The sequence below is a fragment of the Watersipora subatra genome, chromosome 7 (assembly GCF_963576615.1).
Source record: "Watersipora subatra chromosome 7, tzWatSuba1.1, whole genome shotgun sequence".
Lineage (NCBI taxonomy): Eukaryota > Metazoa > Bryozoa > Gymnolaemata > Cheilostomatida > Watersiporidae > Watersipora > Watersipora subatra.
Window position 1 is genome coordinate 59,503,112 of NC_088714.1, and position 14,617 is coordinate 59,517,728.

The following is a 14,617-nucleotide window of genomic DNA, read 5'->3' on the forward strand; positions in this document are numbered from 1 at the left end:
ATATATATATATATATATATATATATATATATATATATATATATATATATATATATATTTATATATATATATATATATATTATTATTATATATATATATATATATATATATATATATATATATATATATATATATATATATATATATATATATATATATATATATATATTCATGCTACAGAGAGTACTGTTTCAGCTATGGAAGCTTCATCAGTGCAGATCAGAGCTTAGGCAAGGGACACAGATCCCATTGCTATATACATATATTTATATATATACTGATGAAGAAGAAGGTTGCAGTTCACTATAAGAAAGTGCTCAATATTAAAAAAAAGCATTTATATAAAATACTATAGCTGCATTACCTGTGTTCGGGAACAGATTTATTTAAAGCAATCGTTTTATTGACAGTTGTCTTTCATACTGTAAAACAACTCTAAATATTCAATCTTCTGACATTTTTGTGCTGATCTGACTGCATACACATATGCAGCCGTACATGTCAATAATGTTGGAGAGGCCAATGGAAATATGCAATGCGTTTTACAGCTAATCTGCAGTGCATCAGTCTCAAACCACTCAAATCGGATTTGTCCTAATTTTGTACACAGAACTGATAATGAAATTGACATTGCTAGTCAAACTGAAGATCTTCAAACTGGCAGTATCGAAGTTTTACATATTTTGAATTTACATATTTTTGGAAAATGTAGAAAATATTTTGCTATTGCACTGCTAAGCTATCGCCAGCATTTATTGAATTGAGACTTCTACATGCTTGAAACACTAATCATGACTCACCATTTCTCCGTCTATTGCCTGTGTTTTGACATGGTATATACAAACTGTGCAGCAGTAATGTGGTCGTGTTGATAAAATTTATTATCAATAAAGTCTACTTTATAAACTACATGTATGTATATAGCCTCTCGCCTTTCCAACCAAGGCATTACATCAGGAGCATTTTTGGACATTCGTCCCATAGAAAAATTTGGCCCTATACTGTGTTGCAGAACTGTAGTCAAGTGCAAAGTTTTCTGTCCAAACGCGGTGCCTGGCAGCAGCTGCTGTAGTTAGTGCATCTCGCTGTTGTTGTCGTTTTATCTGCTCTGAAAATTCAGCTTGCCGAGCAGCTGTTGTGGCTAGTGCATCATGTTCTTGTATCGGCTGAATCTGCTCGGAGGTTTCTGCGCGTCTGGCCGATGTAGCGGCTGCTCTGAGCCATTTGAGTCACTGCTGGGTAGGTTCAGTAGTCTCTGCACTTCTAGCGACTGCAGCATCTATTCTGGCCTGCTCTCAATGTACATGTGTTTGTTCAGCGGTTTCTGCTCTTCTAGCAGCTGCCATTCTGTTTCGTTGTAGATGTAGCTGTGTTTGCTCTGCAGTTTCTGCACGTCTAGCTGCTGCTTTGCAAATTCGGTCTCTTTCTCTACGGGAATCACTCTGTTGTTACGTTTGGGAAGTAGGTTTTTTGGGAGGCATTGTACTGCTTCAAGCGTTTCTAAAATTGAATGAGATGGTATGCTTTTTTGTAATATACGCTGCTCGCTTACTTCTCACCATTGCCTATCGCAACGCTCAAAGTGCCGTGCAAGTTCGATAATAACTGTAGTTCTGTAGTACTCGTAGCTGGAAAAAAAGTAAAAGTAACTTAGCTGCGGAAGGAAATGAACATGTTTACTATCACAAACAGTGGCAAATCTAAAGTGTTCAGCCTTTTTACTGAAGTAGACTCATTCATGCGCTTTCTATGGTCGACCGCCTAAAACACATTTTTGCGACTTTCACAGCAATTGCTAGCAACTGAATTTTATTATTTGTTGATAACATAGCCAACGATCTTTCCAACCTTTATGGTATTGACAGTGTTGTCCAAAGATGTCTCTATAAAATTAACCTAAGATTTAATTTTTTAAAATTTCGTTTGAGAATTTCTAACTTAACCACTTCGGGTGCATGTGCCGTTATAGCGGCTTCGAGTATATTACTTTCAAGTTCATCAGCCAGTTTTTAGGCTTTGCGTAGTTGCATTACTCATCCATCTATTTTTAGAGCTTGCTTACAGTTACACTATATCTACAAAACTGAGAATGATTTTCAGACATCTTTGCAGACATTGGACTGGTTCAACAGCTATGACCAAATAAAAGAATTTCGAGTAATTAGCGTTCAAACTTCAACATCGCGATAAGTTAGTAATAATGCTTAGTAGCTAGTAGTGGATGCGTATAGGCTTCAATTAAGCAATATAAATGGCAGATTTCCACTGGAGTGGTGACGAAGATAAGTTAATAGCTATGGAAGAGGCTGTAGATTGCATTTTATACAAAGTATAATGTTTTAATTGCTTGTTATCATATACACTTTTACACATTTATTTGCTACCCTTATTGGTCAAATATGTTCGTAGAACACGAACTTTAATAAAACCGCTATTTCATGCTACTTTCACAATTTATTATGTTTAATATTTGCAATATAGTACAATCAGATACATTATTTTCTCTGCTTTCCAAAAAGGATAGGTGTTCTATGTGAAAATGTGAGTGCTTCTATGGTTAAAATGATATTTCGTTGACCCATGTCATAATCTGTAGAGCACCATGATTTAATTGTACTTGAACGCAAAATTGGATTATGCAATTGTACCCGAAGTGGTTAGAAACAACCATTTTTTTGCAAGTTTTGAAGACGCCACCATTTAGAAAACAATTACTTATGTTGATGACATTATAGCTGATTAAGAAGTTTGTGATTACACAGATAATTAAAGTATCTATAGCAGTAATAGCAATAACATAGTAAATAGCAATAACATACAACAATACTAACCTTTTCGATGTAGAAATTTAGTAGGTAAAACGCAGTAGCAGCACCCGTGCAAGTTCTGTAGTAGCTGTAGTTCTGTAATACTCGTAGCTGGAAAAAAATTAAAAGTAACTCAGATAGAAGTGTACATGTTTACTATCACAAACAGTGGCAAATCCAACGCTTTCAATCTTTTCACTGAAGTAGACTCATTTATGCGTTTTCTATGGTCAACCGTCGTTGAAACATTTTGCAACTTTACCAGCAATTGCTAGTAACTGAATTTTATTATTTGTTGATAACATAACCAATGGTCTTTAGGACTTTTATGGTAGTGACAGTGTTGTTTAAAAATTTCTCTATAAAATTAGCCTAAAGTTTAATATTAAAATCTTTGTTTGGGGATTTCCAACTTAAAAACGAACATTTTTGTGTAAGTTTATCAAAGGCGTCCGAGTTGGAAAACAAATAACTACTTATGTTGATGACATTATAGCCGATTCAGATTTTTGTGATTACACAGATAAAACAACTGTTCTAGATGGAGTTTCAAATTGAAAAAAATATCATGAAGTAATATCGGAAAAATGGCTGGCAGTAGGCCAATAGCTAAATTTGTACATGGACGCAAGTGAACGGGTTATGTATTGAAAGTGTAGCAATTCATAGACAATACAACATTGAATAAGAAACACTTACTATTTCAAAGTGGAAATTTAGTAGATGAGAATTGCGTTTTTCCAGTGGCCGCTAGAAACAAACGCTTACGCGACCTTCTCGGTGAGCATTAGAGGTAAATATTAATTGCGTGTAAATTACTACGCGCTAACCGGAGATGACGTGATTTTTGTGTAAAAACGATGAATAAATTATGCATAGAAGCGTGTAATAACCGGAGATTCTTGTTAACGGGCCCTAGATACCTAGTAGTGGAAAATAGTCCAAAAAATATGGTACTCTGTAAGGTAGACACACAATCAAACACGCACACACACAACGATTGCTGTTTATATAGTAGATATTAGGCACTGAAAATTGTTAAAGCTGTTTACTACTTCAAGTTTCATGGTTTTCACCCTTTTCTAGTAAAACTAAAATGGATCAGAATTTCTTGAATGGATACTCTGTTGTAATGTCCATTCAAAAAACGATACTACAACCGTCGTAGCAGCTTCAACAATCCATCAAAACAACATCATTAGAGCTAAGTAGTAATACATGTATATTGCAGCTTATAGATCGGTCCATTCAGTACAACATCAAATTGAGAGTATTAAAGATAGCGAGTAGTTACAATAAGACCAGTAAACGCTGTAATTTGTGCATTTGGAAGAAGTACTTCATTCTATGCAAACCTGAGTTTGCAAGTTAAAACTCACAAATTGAGCATGTGTCAAAGTGCAGACATTCTAATAATCACTTGATTTGCAATGCTGTGACATGAACAAATTAAATTGTTGTATTATATATAGCTGACTTTAATCTTTACCCTATTTGATGTGTTTTTGAATACGGTCACATGAGCTTCAGATCACTTTAAGTTTACCTGATGAATGGTAAGAACCATAAAACTTTAAAACGTAATGATTTTTAAAAATTTTCAGTTCCTAATATATTTTATATGCATATATATACATATTTATATATATATATATATATATATATATATATATATATATATATATATATATATATATATATATATATATATATGTATATACTAGCTGCATTACCCGTGTTCGGGAACAGATTTACATAGAGCAATAGTTTTATCGGGAGTTGTCTTTCATACTGTAAAACAACTCCAAATATGCAATCTACTGAAATTTTTGTGCTGATCAGACTGCATACACATATGCAGTCGTACAGCTCAATAATGTTGGAGAGACCAATGGAAATATGCAATGTGTTTTACAGCTAGTCTACAATGCATCAGTTTTGAACCACTCAAATCGGAGTTGTCCTAATTTTTGTGCAGAACAGATAATGAAATTGACATTGCCAGGCAAACTGAAGTTCTTCAAACTGGCAGTATTGAAAGGTTTTACATATTTTAAGAAAATTTAGAAGGTATTTTGCTTTTGCACTGCTAAGCTACCGCCAGCATTTATTGAATTGAGATTTCTACATGCTTAAAACACACGTCATGACTCACCAGTTTTTCGTCTATAGCCTGTGTTTTGACGAGGTGTTTATAAACTGTGCAGCAGTAATGTGGTTGTGTTGATAAAATTTATTGTCAATAAAATTTACTATATAAACTACATATATAGCCTTTCGCCTTTCCAACATAAGGCATTAAATCTGGAGCATTTTTGGACATTCGCCCCATAGAAAAATTCAGCCCCATACTGTGTAGCAGAATTGTAGTCAAGTGCGAAGTTTTTTTTCCCATACACGGCGCCTGGTAACAGATGCTGTAGTTAGTGCATCTTGCTGTTGTCACCGTTTCGCCTGCTCTGAAAATTCAACTCGCCGAGCAGCTGTTGTAGTTAGTGCATCATGCCCTTGTCGCCGCTGCACCTGCTCGGAGGTTTCTGCACGTCTGGCCGATGTAGCCGCTGCTCTGAGCCAATTGAGTCGCTGCTGAGTCGGCTCGGCAGTCTGCACTTCCAGCAGCTGCAGCATCTATTCTGGCCTGCTCTCGATGTACCTGTGTTTGTTCAGTGGTTTCTGCTCTTCTAGCAGCTGCTATTCTGTTTCATTGTAGGCATAATTTTTTTTGCTCTGCAATTTCTGCACTTCTAGCAGATGCAGTAGCTATTCTGTTTCGTTGTAGGCGTAGCTGTGACTTTTTCTGCAGTTTCTGCACTTCTAGCAGCTGCAGTAGCAGTTTTGTTGTGGGCGTAGCTGTGTTTGCTCTGCAGTTTCTGCTCGTCTAGCTGCTGTTTTGCGAATTCGGTCTCTTTTTCTATGGGAACCAATATGTTCTTGCGTTTAGCCAGTAGGTTTTTTGGGAGGCATTGCACTGCTTTAAGCATTTCTAATAGTGAATGATGAGATAGTGTACTTTTTTGTAATATACGCTGCTCGCTTTGTTTTTCCCGTCACCTATTGCAACGCTCGGAGTGCCCATGCAAGTTCTGTAATAGCTGTAGTTCTGCAGTACTTGCAGCTGGAAAAAAGTAAAAGTAACTCAGCTGCGGAAGGTAATGAGCATGTTTAATATTACGAACAGTGGCAAATCCAACGTTTTTAAGTAGTGGATGTGTGGCAATTCATAAACAATACAACATTGAATGAAAAGTGTTTACCTTTTTGAAGCAGAAATTTAGTAGGTAAAACGCAATAGCAGTACCCGTACAAGTTTTGTAGTTCTGTTGTACTTGTAGCTGGAAAAAAAGTAAAAGTAACTCAGCTGCGGAAAGTAATGACCATGCTTACTATCATGAACAGTGACAAATCCAACGGTTGTAAGTAGTGGATGTGTGGCAATTAATAGACAATACAACATTGAATAAGATGTACTAACCTTTTCGCTGTAGAAATTTAGTAGGTAAAACACAGTAGTAGTATTGGTGCAAGTTCTGTAGTAGCTGAAGCTCTGTAATACTCGTAGCTGGAAAATAAGTAAAAGTAACTCAGCTGCGGAAGGAAATGAACATGTTTACTATCACAAAGAGTGGCAAATCCAATGTTTTTAACCTTTTCACTGAAGTAGACTCATTTATGCGTTTTCTATGGTCGACCGCCAAAGACGCATATTCGCGACTTTCCCAGCAATTGCTAGCAACTGAATTTTATTATTCGTTGATTACATAACCAACGATCTTTAGGGCTTTTATAGTAGTGACAGTGTTATTCAAAGATTTCTCTATAAAATAAGCCCAAAATTTAATTTTAATATTTTGGTTGAGAATTTCCAACTTGAAAACAAACAGTTTAATTACAGTTTAAAACGAATAATTACTGTCGTTGATGACAGTATAGCCAATTCAGATTTTTGTGATTACGCAGAATTAACAAATAGCAATAAAATAGCATTAGCAGCACTGACTCTGATGGTGGTGTAAGTATTGGTTTTGTAAGAATAAGCAACATTGTAGGGGATCACTTCTTAGCCTCACATCGCTTTATCAATGCACTGAGTATAGATACAATGAATTCTTTGAATAGCAGTGTTTTGTTAGCGTGTTGGCAAAATCTACAATATTGTTATAGCTCTTTTTAAAGCTTTTATAACTAAGGCAATGCTATAACAACACTATATCAATCCTAGTGTAGGTATCTCAATCAATCACATTACTGATAAATGCAATCAATGTAATAATTCAAAGTACCTTGAGTTCAAGTTTCCTATAATTCAAATAGCGTTCTGGAGTTGAAATAAATCCCAGTGCGTCCACCGCGTTGGAAATCCGGACTCCAAAAGTATACATTTTTGCCCTCCAAATCCCCCACCTCAGGTTAGTTAGAGACGCTTTGCCAGCGTGTAACAATCCTATTGGATCTTTCCTTAAACCTGGAAGTTCTAGCCTGAGACGCAAAGGTAGAAAAAATGTTGATTTAGACTGATCATGCCGTTTGGTAGAATATCAATATTCTAGACTACCTCCGCTTTCTAACTTTAGCTTAATTCATGTTGACATGGTTGCAGCCCATACATCAATGCTATAGACGGCTCCTCTTCCTATGAATGTTGTGAGTCAACCTCCGCAACATTCTAAAGGAAGACACATTTACATTTATTAGTTGCTAAAGAGGAATGAATAAAAATATAATGAGAGGAGGCATAAAGTAAATTGTGTTGTTGGTGAAGAGTCAATATAGTCGTGAAGAGATGGAGGCCAATTGTCCAAGGCTGGTCTTTGGTAAGCAGGGTGATGGTTTGTGGTAAAATCTTTTAAAAGAGATGTATATATGTATCGAGAGTGCAGTTGAGAGGAGTGGCTATAAAGGTGAAGGTTGTGACAGATTGCATGTTATGAGAGGTAGAGAAAATTAGTGCTGCAATTGAAAGCTATTGGGCATGATGGTGGGAAAGAATTAAAAGGTGCAGGGTTTGATATAGTTTGTGTAAATTCTACTTATAAAAAGGCAAATTATTATGGTAGACAGAAAAGCATGTTGGTGAAAGAGCAGAATTTCTCGACGGCTAGACAAGTGATTAGTAAGCTTAATGAAAAGTTTTTGCAACAAGTTGAAAGTTTAAGCAAATATTTTAAGGTAGTAGAAGGTTGATAGAGCAATAGCGGTATTTAACGGGTCAAGAAATAAAGAAGTGACTAGAAACTTGTCAATTAGAAAAACGAATGCAAACCTACATGGAAAGAAGAGATATAGAGAAGTCAGTTCCTGAATGTTTCTCTTTAGACTACTTATTAGAAAAAATAACCTCAGTACTTTGGCATTCGTTACAAAGAAAGATATTTAAAACAAAAGTAAAAGTTTACTCGCACCTGACAGAATTAAAATAGTATAGTAGTTTTTGTTGTCAAAAAAACCTTACCACAGGTACATTCCGCAATGGGTCAACTGGTTATCCTCACAAGGTCATCAATATGGAGCGCCGGTAATTCACATTGTACGTAGAAAAAATAACTGATCAGACAAAATAATGGCACTTCCAGAACTTTCTTTTACATACTTTCATTCATGTCATATTGTACAGAATTTTGATAACTGGCATCGACATTCAATTTGAAATACAGTATTTATTTGTTATATCGACAGTGTTTTGTATTGTGTCTATGATAACCAAGCACATGAATGCATGAAAGCTGAAATAAATTACTTTAATTCATTCTAAGCAATCTTAACTTTGGCCCAAAATATTAGAAAAAATGAAAGCTTGCAGAAAGGTTTTAGGTCATACAAAATCTATACTAAAACAGTACATAGATGAGTGATAACTTGACTTTTGGGCGACAGTCGATAGGGCGACAAACACTTAATTGACGCCTTCAGTTTAAAAAGCAACAATTTCAGATGGAAGGGCGGCACTGCAGACAAACCGGCGGCAATTCCAGACTGAAAGGTGACAATTTAGTTTGCTGTTTGGTTGAAGGATAAGTACAGTATTGTACTGACAAACTATGAGATTCCGTCGTCATATGCAGTGCTTACATATATCGTTGAGACGTAGCCTTGACAGTGCCATTGTTTTGTCTTGATGGCTTTTTTCATAAATAAAAATAGTGACATGCATCTTTAAACGCCTTTGATAGGATTTCTCTGATTATGCTAGCCCAGCCATTTACCAAAATATTAAGGCTATTTTTAAATAAATGCATGTAGCTTAATCAATTGGAGTACAACATTTTCATTTTGTATCATTGACAACCTTGTTTCTGATTGTGGACATTTTAGAGTTTTCTCAACTTGCAAAAAAAATTTTTTATGGTGTCAATCATCGAAATTCACAGTAGCCTGCAATAGAAGTTTCCTCTTTGCGTGAGATGAAAAGACAATTTCTTATTATTGTGATTTCTCACTTACTTATAGCAATGATGATTTTCTTATCTTTGTTTCTTTACAATTATGGTAAAAATCCAGTGTCATTATGATGCAGACTCATAATTCTAAACTGAAATTCTTACTGATTTGTGCTTGTTGAGATTTTATTTGAATATGAAGAATGAAAGCTTTTTCTGGCATAAAGATCTAAGGCATGTCTATATTTTACTAACGCCTGCAGCTTATTACAAGAAGAAAAACATCATTACAGAAAGCTCATAGAGAAGTGGCTTATTCCAACTTATAGAAATCAACAGGTCCTGATACCTTGTTACCCTTAGAGTTACTTGACATACTTAACCAAATTACCATTGTCACAGATTCCGATTCAAACTTTTAGTTTAAGACAATGTAGAGTGATCAACACCTCAAACACCTTGGTGACAAATACTCAGCTGTAGGTTAATGCTGCCATGTGCCACATCATAAACTATATTTTGCATTGCAACACGCATTATGAATCTTTTTTACACGTAACTATTATAAAAAAGAGCGAATTTCTAAAAAAATTGGAATATATTACATGGACAGCCATTGTCTTGAACCTTACTGACAGCTTCATTAAAGAGCTGTGCACAGAGTTTTTTGCTGTTAATTTGTGTATGATTGGAAGTGCACATGCATTTAAGTGCCTGCTAATGACTGTATATACTTATACTCCTGTAATTTAACTTATCTCTTCGTGTAAGCTTTAGAGTCAGTAGAAAGTAATCTTCAGTTGCCAATTTATAACCATGAACCTGACCTTGTCATTCTAGACAGGGTAGAGAAGTTCCATTGCTAGATGTCTTAATCTACATAGCATCAGTCAGGATCAAACTATTGTCAAAAATCAAAAAGTTAACGCCGCGAAATATTGATGTTAAAATTTTGAAAGTCATATGTGTTTAAGATCATCTTTACACAATTGTCTGAATATACTAAAAAGAAAAATTATTGAAATACATCAAGCTAAACACATATGTCTGTATATATTTTTAAATTGCGATTAAAACAAAAGTATACATTAGTTAGAGAATTACTAATGGGAGTCCAAATACATGATAACATGATACAAGAGCCAGCAATACTATAGTAGTTCATCAACAGGCATATGCTAATGACTAAAAAATGCAACTAAATAAGTCGGTGCCTCTATGGTGTCATATATTGAGCAGTTAGGATTTTCAGACTTTTACCACACTGATAAGCATTTTCCCAGTTTTGCCAAACAGTCACTAAAAGAAGTGAAAAAGAGTAGTGACTGTCTAAATGACTTCTGAACATGTGGAGTTGACCAACTCTAGAGTTATATTTGAGGAAACAGATGAACCGTAGAATAGTTAAGTGGTTAAATACAGATTAATCTCAGCAGTTTATTTTGATTAATAGCCATTTCAATTAAGTGGATATTTGGTACAAGCTTTATTAAAATATGAAGTTTTACTGTGCATAAAAAATAGTGTAATCAGATTAATGCGGATATAAGCAGGTAATAAATCTCAAGAGAAACAGGTGGAGCAATGCATGAAAAATTTACTTATGCAAGATTTCCTAGCTGAGCATGAATGAAGTTGTTGTCTTTTTAGTGTTCACCACTAATTCACAATAACATAACATAACTTAATATTTTGAATTAACGCCGCCCTCAGAATTGTCGCCTCCAAGTCCGGAATTGTCGCCTTTCTGCCCGCTGTGTCGCCCTTCCATCTGAAGTTTTTGCTTTCCAAACCGAAGATGTCGCCTAAGTGTCTGTCGCTATAGGGAGTGTCGCCTAACCGTCCATAACCAGATCTACAAGCATGAGTGCTTCATAAACCGGTGGTGCTTCATCTATTTTATACAGAAAGTAGAAAATGACAGAATTATATTAAAAGCTTTTTTTTTAAACATTTTAAAGGAATTTGCTGGCCTTCACTTAGCCACAATCTAGAATGTTGCATTGAGAAGATAGAATAAGTATGGTTTCGTTCACTTTTATTAATGAAGGAAAATCCATTAGTCGAGGAGCGTACAAATATTGCTCTGCCCAACTTAGTGAGACCGCTGTCTTTATATACCATGAATTCACCCGTTTCAGTTAATGAAACTGAGTAAGGAAAACTGTATGACAATAAATATAAATAGAGTTGCTAATGCGTTGGCAGGGCTATAACACATTACAACACCGATACAACAAAGGAAAAGCAAAAACTAATAGCCATAAGTATAACGAACAAGTTATTAACATTATAATAAAACTAGAAATTCCCCTGTGATATTGAAGCAAAGAAAGGGGACTGCTGGTTGAGAAATGCAATGTTTGCTGTCAAATGGCATTGTAGTGCAATAGGAGAACTGCAATGGTAGCTGCAATTGTAGCTGTCATGTACTGGGTTTTATTATGTAAAACAAACAGCAATAATGAAAAAGAAAAGATTATATGTTTATATTGTAGAGGTTTCTTGAAACCTTCACTTTCCTCCACTGGTACAAAACTCGGTGCATAAGTTTATACATATATTTTCTGCTTAGTTCACAAGTTGTCCAAAAACGCTCAAGTAACAGGCAACGGACAAGCCCAGAACAGCTCTGCTATCTAGCAAAAATGTTCAGGGTTATATAGCGGGTAGGCCCCGCCTCTCGCTCTGCTTGGCTGGACCTGACCCGGCTCGGCTTTGGCTTGGCTTGGCTCTACTCAGCTTAAACTAGCTCAATCTAGCTTCCCTCTGACTGGCTTAACTCTCATCTTCCTATTCTGCATGACTGAACACAGCCTGACTCGGCTTAGCTTAGCCCTAGGCACAGCTCTCAGTGGTTCACATTCCACAACAATATATCTTCCCTGCACTGGGAGAAATACAATATTAGAAGTAAACTGGCAAGCTGCTGTGTAATATACACAGTTTGAAAGTTGGTTGTGTTTAATGTATATCAGTTTTGACAGCGATCTGTAACCAAAGTGAAGAAATGGGTCATGATCACAAAAACCATGGTTAAGTCGGGTGTGTGAGATTTAGAGTTATCTACACTAGCTGAAGGAGAAAACTCTCAGTTATTTTGCAAACAACAATTTGATTCCAGCTTAGTAATTATGACAGATTTTATGGTCAATAAACTGAATGCATGTTTACCATTAGTGCAAAAACATGGTTCTGAAAAAACTGGTGTTAAAGTTTGAGAAACAAAAACCAATGCACAATTGTTTTCACATTTCAAAACCTCATAGCAACCAATATTAAGATGTTGAGACATTAACCTAGACTTTGGTATTTATATGCAAAAAATTATGCTGAATTTAAAAATCTTAACAGATCTTAGTTGGTTTTTGTAGAAATAGCTGTATATCTAGAAGAAAATGTAATGTATGTAAAATTGTTTTGCGGACAATAAAAACGGCTTGGCAGTACCGCGATATTGAGCCCAGTCGTAGTATCATCAACAAAATCTTTAAAAAAATGATAACAGTAACATATGGCACACCATCAGTTCCTATATACTTTGATCTTATAAAATTTAATGTTTATTCTTATAATTAAATCTTATAATAATCTTATGATATTGAATAATTATTCTTATAATCAAATATTGTAGTAATCTCATAAGAATCTTTCAAAAAATATCATCGTCATTTCCTTTATTTTCACTGCTTTGGACATAAGTTGAAACATCAAAGTACTTATTATAAGTGCCCAAAATGTCAGTTATCTTTAAAATCAGCAAAAAAGAAACGATTACTTTCCAGTACTCCTACGTCAATTACAGAAACTTTTGGCAATTGGACAATGCCACAGACTGGTGAAATGTGCACGTGTTTTTTGTGAAATGTGCAGGACTTGATGGTTCTACTCTCTGTCGTACGGCGTTATCGGCTATTCAATGATCAGTCCTAATTTTGATTAAAAAGAGCTTGTCAAGTTTTAATTGCGATTTTAAGGCCAAATTAATCTGTTTAGTTATGTATTATCCGATCAGATCGCTAAGTTATAGGATATTGTCTACAATTTTCAAAAACTTGGTAACATATTTAAATAAGTTTAAATGTGTTTTGTATCGTTATCATACCTAAAAGACTCTATACAAAAATGATTAAATTTGTTGGTGAGATATCGGTATAAAGGTTTGGGAACGACGCTGATGAATAGTTTTCGGAAGATGTGTGCGCATATGCATTTATCATAAATCTCCCAAACAATCGCTTTGCTCGTGTTTGGTCGTGGGAATACGCTGACCTCAAAGTTATAAAGTTGTGAAACATATTTGATTTTAGTCATTACTGAAACTGCAGCTGGATTGATCGGCATAAATACTGCTCATAACTGTTTCCACAAACAGCTACATTGTAAAATAATTGTATGCTATTTCAGCCAATACTACAAAAAACATAAAGTTGTAAACAATAAGCTGACAGACTGATAGCAAAGTGATGAAATGTTAAAATAAGTACACTCAGCAATATATTACTTCATGAAATTAACATAATAAATCAACATAATCAGTAAAAAACCAGACTCTGAGCTGTTCTAATGAGACCTCAAAAGTTAAAAAATTTATCATTTGCATGTTGGACTGCACTCTCTGCAGTCTCGAAAGTGTATCAACCACTGAAGCCGATATTATGTTAAACTAATTAGTAGCCTAAACTGTATAAAATTACAGGCCTTTATACACTTCTACAGAACAATCATATTCTCTACACACAATGAACAAGCAAAATGTGCACTTACTGATGAAAGTGTTCATTGTACAGCAACATAATTACTATGATTCGTATAACATAATGTGGTAACTACAATTAGCAAAGCGTACTAACTGTTCCAAAAAAGAAAAAGTGAAAGATTTCAAATATTATTAACAAAGAGATTGAATTACTAATTATAGCTAGCAGAACCACAAAATATTATGAATGCCCACTAGGCTACACAGATTTAGCTGTTCATGTGCCGAGATAAGTTGCTATATGGGAGCAAATACCCAACGGCTTTTCATACCACCCAGGGGGATGCACATTTGATTGTCATTAGTTACCTTACTAACATTTTCCAATGGCAAAACGCCAGGCTAATAGCGAGTGGCAGGTAACTCTCATTACTTTTCATTGTTTATAGGCTGATTTTTAACATCCGGACAGAGCCAGGAAGCACAGCTGTTGTTGTTATATGGGTGAAAATACATTATCGCTCGCTGTTATGACACAACGTAATGGTACAAAGTCATGTGGAAGGTACCATGATTTTATGCATGTTCAATCATGAGAGCAAGTATTTAGCTCCTATTATTAATCTTACTCAAATTATTCATTGGCAATGTGCTTGGCTAAAGCAAGTGGCAGGCAATTACATTACCTCTCACTGTTTATAAGCTGATTTTAATACCCATGCAACGCCGGATAGTGT